Raw genomic sequence first — 9,357 nt, 5'->3', positions numbered from 1 at the left:
TCTCTCAGGACCGCAGGCCGATGCTCTAATAACCACTGAGCAAAACTGGCCAGGGCTCTTTATTGATTTTAGAGATAGAGGAAGGGAGAAGGAGAGAGAGATAGGAACATAAATGAGAGAGAACATTGAGTGGCTGCCTCCTGCACGCCTCTACTGGGGATTGGCCGGAATCCTGGACATGTGCCCAACCAGGTATCAAACTGGTGATCTCTTGATTCATGGGTCAATGCTCAACCACTGAGCCACACCGGCTGGATCATCCTTTATACTAGTAATAATAATTACCATTTATTGGGCTCTTAATACTTGCCAGGCATTATATTAAACTGTGTTTTTGTAACTGTATCACCTCATTTAATCCTCAAATAATCTGTGAAATGTGTATTGTTATTATTGTTGCTTGTTTTACACATAAAGAAATTGGTGTTTAGAGATGTTAATCTGTTAAAGTCACATAGTTAACAAGTAAGATTTACAAGTAAGTTAATCAGTAAGCTATGGGACTCTAACCTGGGTTTACCTGACTCCAAAGCCCCTGTTCTACTAACAAGCTACCAGACAATTCTAGTAAATAATTTGGCAAACAGTTGCTCATTGTTAGAAATGTGTCTCAAATCCTGTAAGAGCCATTTGGCATTACAGATCAAAATTTTAAATGTTTAACTCTTAATTCTACTTTAGCAATTATCAAATGAATCTAGATAAGCAAATATATGACAGTTTTTTTGGGTTGGGTTATTCTTGAAATAGTCTATGAGATGAGGATTTGAGAGTAAGTAGTTAATTGGAATAGCAACCCCAGAATCACTGACGAGGGAATGAGGAAATGAGAGAGGGAAGGGCAGGAAACCAATACAGGGTGCAAGATTAATTAACAGATTACAACTGTGGGTAACTGGGGCTCAATCCCTCTCAGGGGACTATACAGAATTTTCCTTGGAAGGTGTTTTACCCAAGGAAATTGAGGTAGTTATTCACAAATTCCCATCCATCATTGGATGGTGGACTGCTGAGTTATTAATGCCCTGCCATGCATGGATCAAGCTCTCTCCTCCCACAGAGAAAGCCTAGGGCCAAGTCACAGGTGCTTGAAGTAGAAAGAGATCTTGAGTGTAAGGAAAGAATGAGGGCCAAGGGAATATCCATGGGGCACTGGCAGCATCTATTGTAGTATACTAATAAAGGTGTTAATTGAGTCATTGTGTATAGTAACTGAACACTATATACAACCTAAATATACTTTGGAGGATATTTAGGCCAAGGATGCCTAAGCAAAGTTATGACAAAGAGGTAAGATTTTCATTAAGCTTTTTCAAGACTAAATCCAGGAGTCCTTAACCTAGTCTGTAGGGTGAGAGAAGGCCCCTTTTGGAAGGTGACAGTAGCCATGTGTATGTTGGGAGGGAGGCTGAGAGGAATAACCCAAGCAGAGGGAATAGCACTGCAAAAACCCTAGGATAGGAGGAGGCTTGGAGCTGGGTTTATGTGGCTGGAATATAGAGAATCAGGACAGACAGGCTTCCTGAGATGCAGGGGTAGGCAAGGACCAGAGTAAGTGGGCCCTTGTAGGATTAGGGACTTGATCCTGGGGGCAATGGGCAGCCATGGTAAGGTTCAAGTTTTTGCAGCAGATGTTTAGAATGATTGTCCTGGCTGCAGAAAAGAGAGCGTAGAAACCTATACCACACTGCTGGCCTCCAAATTCTTTGGTGAAGTGAAGAATGTCAGGCTACCAAGAATACATTCAAAGGCTGATTATTATTGTATTTAAACAAGAGAATGATATATTCATTTCAAATAATCAGAGGTACTTTTAAAAATTTTAATTGAAGTTATTGGGGTGACGTTGGTTAATATAATTATATAGGTTTTAGGTGTACAATTCTATAGTACACCATCTGTGTGTTGTTTTGTGTTTTCACCACTCAAAGTCAAGTCTCCTTCTGTCACCATTTATCCCTCCTTTACCCTCTTCTACCTCCCCCACCCCCTTGCCCTCTGATAATCACCGTGCTGTTATCCGTGTCTATGAGTTTTTTATTTTCGTGTGTTTATTTTTTTTTATTCCTCACCGAGGATATTTTTCTTCTTATTGTAAGATAGAGTGGGAGGGAGGGAGAGACACACACACAAGAAACATCCATGTGGTAGAGCCACATCGACTGGTTGCCTCCTGCATGACCCCACCAGGGCAGGGGATGAACCACAACCTAGGTACCTGCCCTTGACCAGAATCGAACCTGCAACTCATTGGCCGATGGGCCGACATGCTAACCGCTGAGCCAAACCGGCCAGGGCTATGTCTATGAGTTTTTGTTGTTGTTGTTGTTGTTTTGCTTAATCCCTTCACCTTTTTCACAAAGCCCCCAAATCCCTTCCCCTCTGACAGCTCTCAGTCTGTTCTCTGTATCTATGAGTCTGAATCTAATGAACAAAATAAACTAACACACAAAACAGAATCAGAGATACTTTTAATTTTTATTACCTAAGCTGATTCAACAAAAGATTTTATTAATGTGAATTTTTTTTTGTAATCCTTACCTGAGAATATTTTTCTATTTATCTTCAGATAGAGTGGAATGGAGGGAGAAAGAGAGAAACATCGCTGCCTCTGGCACAACCTGGACCAGGGTCGGGGACAGAACCACAATCGAGGTATGTGCCCTTGACTGGAATAGAACCCGAGACACATTGATCCATGGACCAATGTTCTTACCACTGAACAAAACGAGCCAGGGCATTAATGTAAATTTTTAACTGTCCAAGGGTGGCTTTGTACAAAGAAAAGATTTTAATCAGTACTGAAATTTTTAAAAATTAATATTCAATACATTAAGATGACAATTAAAGAAACTTAGTTTTCATCATGTTTTTGAGTTAAAATAAGAAATTCAAAGATTTTATTTATATATCTAAAAAATGTTGAAAATGCCTGATTAATGTTCAATCATTACTCAACTTGAGTAAAAAACCTTCATCAAACAATCAAACCTATTTCCAATCTAGTTAATCAAATTTCTTTAACCTTTAAACTACATTTATAAATTTAACACATTCTGTTTTCTTTTAAGCACTTTAAATGCTTGACTTCGTAAGCAAAACCTTTTCAAATTCTTGAGTTTTTAAATATTGCAGTACTATTTATGAAAAGTAAAATTATTTTATGTCGAACCTTAATCACTCAATTGCACATTTTTGTTTGAAAATTCTAAGGTTATGTGTCAGATTCCCTAGAAAGCTAAATTATCTAAAATTATAAGAAATACTTTTAAAAAGTGAATTACCTAAATTGATATAATATTCAATTTATTTAAATAATATCACTCATCTTAAACAACATGAGTTCTTTGAACATACTATAAAGGTATAAAGTAGATTATATGAGGTATAGTGTTACAATTCTGGTTGAGGCAGATGTTCTTAGAGAAGTGTTTGGTTATTGAAGCCTTTGCTTTGTAGCAGGGAGAGTAAAAACACTTCAAAGATGGTAAAAATAAGATGACATAAAATGTCCTACAATCAGAATATTTCTTTGATTTAAAATAAAGTGAATAAATAGAAGCATATGAAAACTCTGGCTCCTCTAAGATCATAGGACAGTTGATTTTTCTGGATTAATCTGTAAATGTCAAAACAATGTTTAAAGTAAACATAGTTATTTGTTTGTTTGTAATAGAAGTCTTTCTGAAATGTTTTGCATGGTGAAGGTCTACCGGTCATGAGCCCAAAACAGAGTGCATTCAGAGTGCTTTTGGAAAAAGGTAAAATATTCATCAACATAAAGAAAATACAATGATCCTCTGAGGAAATTATTTTCTTAAGAGCTAGAATGTTAATATGTTGCTGATGAGATTAAGGTATTTCTCAAGTCTCTACCATACACAGTAGAAACATTAAATGGAATATTCCAGAAATAAACTAACATTTTTTTTCTTTTTTGTTAATCTTCACCCAAGGATATTTTTCCATTGATTTTTAGATAGAGTGGAAGGGAGAGAGAGAGGGAGAAAGAGAGAGAAACATTGATAACGATGACTGGGGATCAAACCTGCAACCCAGATATGTGCCCTTGAGTGGAAATTGAATCCATGACCCTTCAGTCTGTGGGTCAATGCTCTACCCGCTGAACCAAATTGGCCAGGGCTGCAATTAATAAATTTTAAACTGATGCCATTCTCAGTAGCATGATGAAATCTCATGCCATTCCACTCCATCCTGCCTAGGATGTGAATCATCCCTTTGTCCATAGTATCCATGCTGTAGATGCTCTATGCTCATTATTCACTTAGTAACCATCTTGGTTATCATATTGTCTCTCCTGGTATCACAGTGCTGGTATTCATGCTACCCTTATTTCACTTAATAGTGGTCCCAAAGCACAGGAGTAATAATGCTGGTAATCGGCTATGCCAAAGAACAGCTGTAAAGTGCTTCCTTTTAGTGAAAAAGTAAAAGGTCTTGACTTACTAAGAAAAGAATGTGAGATCTATAGTAAGAATGAATCTTCTATGAGACTTTGAAGAAGGAAAAAGAAATTCATGCTAGTTTTGCTGTTGCACCTCGAACTGTAAAAGTTATGGCCACAGTACTGTTAAGTGCTTAGTTAAGATGGAAAAGGCACTAAATTTGTGGGTAGAAAACATCAACAGAAAATATGTTTCAATTGATGACAACGTGTTGCACTAGAAAGCCTACATGAAGACTTCATCAAGGGATCCTCTGAAACATCTGACACAAAGCCAATTACTGCAAGTAAGGGATGATTACACAGATTCAGAAATAGGTTTACACTGAAAAGTATAAAAATTTCTAGAGATAGAAAGAGACCACATTCACATAACTTTTATTATAATATATTGTTGTAACTATTCTATTTTGTTATTAGTTACTGTTGTTTATCTCTCACTGTGCCTAATTTAAAAATTAAATTTTATTAGTGCTTACAGCTCTTTTTGAATTTGTCTAGCAGGTCTTCCAGTTTTCACCCTAAAAAAAATTAAATTTTATCATAGGTGTGTATGTATAAGAAAAAACTTAATATAGAGAGTTTGGTACCATCCACAGTTTTAGGTATCCACTGGGCGTTTTGGAATGTATCTTCTATAGATGAGGGGGCACTAACTACTGTATCAAAATATGTCAAATCAAGGTGACTAGGAACTAATGGCCAGATATTTACTGAGCTGCATGTTTAACTTCATGTTATTTCTGTAATTTCCATTTGGTTCTTTTCCTTTTTTTTTTAAAAGAGGTTCATATCTTTGTTAAAATTCATCTTTTTATTCATTTTGTTCATCTTTTCCTCAAAAATTTTTAACATATTGATAATAGTTATATCAAAGTCCGGTTTCAACATCTGAGTCATCTATGGATCTGCTTCTATTGACCTTTTTCTCTTGATTTTGGGTCACATTGCCCTGCTTCTTCTCAAGCCTTTTACTTTTAATTTTTTAAAATTTTTTGTTAATCCTTAGCCTAGGGTATTTTTTCCATTGATTTTTAGAGAGAGCAGAAGGGTGAGAGATCAAGAGAGACAGAGAGAGAAACATCAGTGTGAGAGAGACACATCCATTGATTGCCTCCTGAACATGCCCTGACTCAGCTTGGAATTGGGCATGAACCAGCAACCCAGGTAGTACCCTTGACCTGGAATCAAACCTGTGACCCTTCAATGTGAGGGCCAATGCTCTAATCAACTGGCCAAGGCAAGCCTTTTAAGTTAAAAAAAAATATTTATCAATTTGAGAGAGAGAGAGGAAAGGAGGGAGGAAGAGAGAGAGAGAGAGGGAGAGAGGGAGAGAAACATCGATTTGTTCCACTTATTGATTGATTCTTGTATGTGCTCTGACTGGGTATCAAACCTGCCAAAACTTTGGTGTACTAGGATGATACTCTAACCAAATGAGCTACCCAGCCAGGGCTCAAGTCTTTTAATTTTTAATTTATGTCTGCCAAAAATTAACCATAGAGACTGGAGTACATATTATTTCCCCTCCCCAGAAAACATGCTCTTTCTTCTGTTAGGCATTTAGGATAAAGAGCTGATCACTTGGATTTAATCAACAGTTGAAGGATTAGGGATGGGTTGCATCTTTAGTTTCATTTCATCTCTGGTTTCAAATGTCTTGAGGGAAAGATAGATTCTGTGTATATTAGATCTCTCTCTCTCTCTCTCTCTCTCTCTCTGTTATCCTCATGGTAGGACAGGCTTTATTGATTTTAGAAAGAGAGAGAGAGGGAGAGAAAGAGAAACAGAGAAACATCAATAATGTGAGAGAGATACATCCAGGGGTTGCCTCCCCACGCACCCCGACTGGGATCCAACCCATAACCCAGGTATATGCCCTTGACTGGGAATAGAACCCATGACCTTTCTGTGTATGGATCCATGCTCCAACCAACCCAGCCAGACTAGCCAGGGTGAACTCTCTTCTAGTAGCATGTTGAGACCAAAGAACCACAAGTCCCTGTCTTTGCCATCTAGCCCAGCCTTTAATTTTATGCTCTGCCACACACTCAGCAAAAATCCTGCTTCTGGATCTTCTGTCTTTCATGATGACCAAATGTGTGGTGGCAAAGTCACCTTAAGCTACTATAGTCAGCAAGGTTGAAAGCTGCAGAGACAGCCTGGGGCCAGAGCAAGGCGGCAGCTCATACTGACTACAAACCCCTATTGCTGCCATTATTTTACTTCCCTTTCCCCCCAAATAAATACCAAATATGTAAATTATTCCAATAAGGGTTTGGTTTACTTCCCTGTCTCTATGTTTACCAATTCAAGGAAACTTGGGTTACCAGTTTAGCCAGATGTAGTTATTTATGAAACAGATTTTGTATTTTGGCTGCATATACTCAGAATCATTATTCTTGAGCTTTAAGGAGCACATTGAGCTCTTTTAAACAATGTGACAGATTAAATCATTGTTCCCAATGCTTCATGACCTTCTTGTATTGAAAATCTACATACACGTCCTTACCATATGACTATTTCATTTCTCCCACTGGAGGAGGCAGGGGACATTTCCTCTCACCTCAAATGATGACGTGTTTGGCTTTATAACTTGTTTTTTCAATTCTGAGATGTGGGCCAAAGTGACAAATGCCAGTTCCAGGCCAAGAAGACCTCAAGAGGTATCTTATGTTTCTTATTTATTTATTGGTTAATCCTCACCCAAGGAATTTTTCACTGATTTTTAGGTAGAGTGGTAGGGAGCGAGGAGAGAGAGCTGGAGAAACATCCATGTAAGATTGACACATCAATTGGTTGTCCCCAGAGCAACCCAACAGGCCCAGGATCAACCTGCAACCCAGGCACTTGCCCTTGATGGGAATCGAACTGGTGACCCCTCCGTCTGAGGGCCAAGGCTCTAATTACTGACACAAATCGGCCAGGACTCTTTTTTATCTTATTAAATGGTTAAATATTTAATAAAACAAGTATTTGTTTCACACCAACCTAAAAAAATTGTTACCAATCTCTTGCTTCCCAAATGGTGTCTTTTGCCAACCAAGTCTCTCCTGCTGTTCCTTACTATCACTGTTTTCCTTCCATGTCATCACTGGCTCTCATCTGTGTTCTATCTCATTTTAAGTTTTTCCCAGTCATTTCTAACCAATTGACCTTTTACATGCCTCTGCGCAAGCTCCCAGCCGCTCCTGCCCGTCGCAGGCCTGTGGGGCATCAAGTGTCTGGTTTGAGGCTGGTGCCCAAGGTCCGGTTCTGGCTCCAGGGAATGGGACTGAGGGAGCAGTCATGCGCTGCCCTCTTCCCTGAGGGCAGTTTTGGTCACAACTCACTGAGGACGTTCCAGGGAAACCATCTGCCCATCTCCCACCGGGCGTTTGGGTCCACCTGCTCCAGCCCGGAGGGGCAGGGCCTGCGGCTAGAGCGCTCCCCCAGGGCACCCATCCCCCTTCCCAGGCATCCTCTGTTTCTGCTTATTCTCTTGGACTGCAGTGACCCTACAAGAGAAGAACATGTCCCAGGTTGCCACTGGTCCAAGGAGAATGAGGAAATATGTGGAGAGGTTTGAACCCAAACAACTGTCTGGAATCAGGTCTGATTCCAGTCAAGCCTAGCAGAGCTACATCCAATCTCCAGACACCCCTGAGAGAGGAAATAAATGTGTTGCTAAAAGCTCCTGAAAGTTTGAAGTTGATTGATATGTAGCAAAAGCTGTTTCAAACCAATGGTTAGCATTAAACATATTTTTTAAGTTTTTGCTGATTTAGCTCTATAAAATTTTCTAATTTGTCTTAGGTTTCTTCATTTGATTGATTGGGTAGCTCATCTGTTTGCTGACATTAAATTGGACACATTTCAGATTCTTGTTTGCCTATCTCCACATTTGTTAATGATTGCTCCCTATAATCTCTATCTCTAACCTCTATAACATCAAGTTCAAACTCTATTTTAGGTTCTCAACTAACCCAGTATTTGCCTCTTTGAGCTAGTAGAATACAATGGTGGTCAAGTAAGGTGAAACTGTAATCAGAAGGTATGGATCAGTCAAAAGATATTCACTGAATTTCTACTGTGTGCCAGTTTTAGAGCCTCCTTTAAAGGTAACACTGGAATGGCTTTATTCTTGTCTTAGCTATCTGTCCAAGCCACAGACTTTAAAAACAAACACTTTGAATTATGTAGCTTTAGGACTGTTCATTAAAGGATGTCCGTGACAAACCTGTTTAAAAAGCAAGTAATGAACTATAAATAATGATCCCATTTTTGTAAAGATCAAAAATAAAATGCTATTCCCAAATATATTGAGTACTCATAAAACTCAGCAAACATATAGAGTACTCATATTACTCAAAAAATTAGGTCCAATTAAAAAATGGGTAGAGGACCTAAATAGACACCTCTCCAAACAGGACATACAAATGGCAAGAGACATATGAAAAAATGATGAACATCACTAATCATCAGAGATGAACATTAAAACAACTATGAGGTATCACCTCACACCTGCCAGAATGGCTGCCATCAACAAATCATCAAACAACAAGTGCTGGCGAGAGTGTGGAGAAAAGGGGACTCTAGTACACCGCTGGTGGGAATGCAGACTGGTGCAGCCACTATGGAAAACACTATGATGTTTCCTCAAAAATTAAAAATTGAACTGCCATTTGACCCAGTGATCCCAGTTCTAAGAATATATCCTAAGAAGCCTGAAACACCAATCAGAAAGAACATATGTACACCTATGTTCATAGCAGCACTATTTACAATTGCTAAGATCTGGAAACAACCCAAGTGTCCATCAATAGATGAGTAGATAAAAAAAAGCTGTGGTACATGTACACAATTGAATACTATGCAGCTGTAAGAAAGAAAGATTTCTTATCCTTTGAAAT

General features: G+C 38.6%; 1 pseudogene; it reads left to right on the top strand.

Annotated features, from left to right (window-relative positions):
• Positions 1-4,934: 4,934 nt before the first annotated feature.
• LOC118629135 lies at positions 4,935-4,989 on the top strand (annotated as a pseudogene).
• Positions 4,990-9,357: the final 4,368 nt, after the last annotated feature.

Source organism: Molossus molossus, unplaced genomic scaffold (assembly GCF_014108415.1).
Source record: "Molossus molossus isolate mMolMol1 unplaced genomic scaffold, mMolMol1.p scaffold_m16_p_13, whole genome shotgun sequence".
Classification (NCBI taxonomy): Eukaryota; Metazoa; Chordata; class Mammalia; order Chiroptera; family Molossidae; genus Molossus; species Molossus molossus.
The sequence above is the reverse complement of the archived record's forward strand: the minus strand, read 5'-3'. Positions and strand labels throughout refer to the sequence as shown.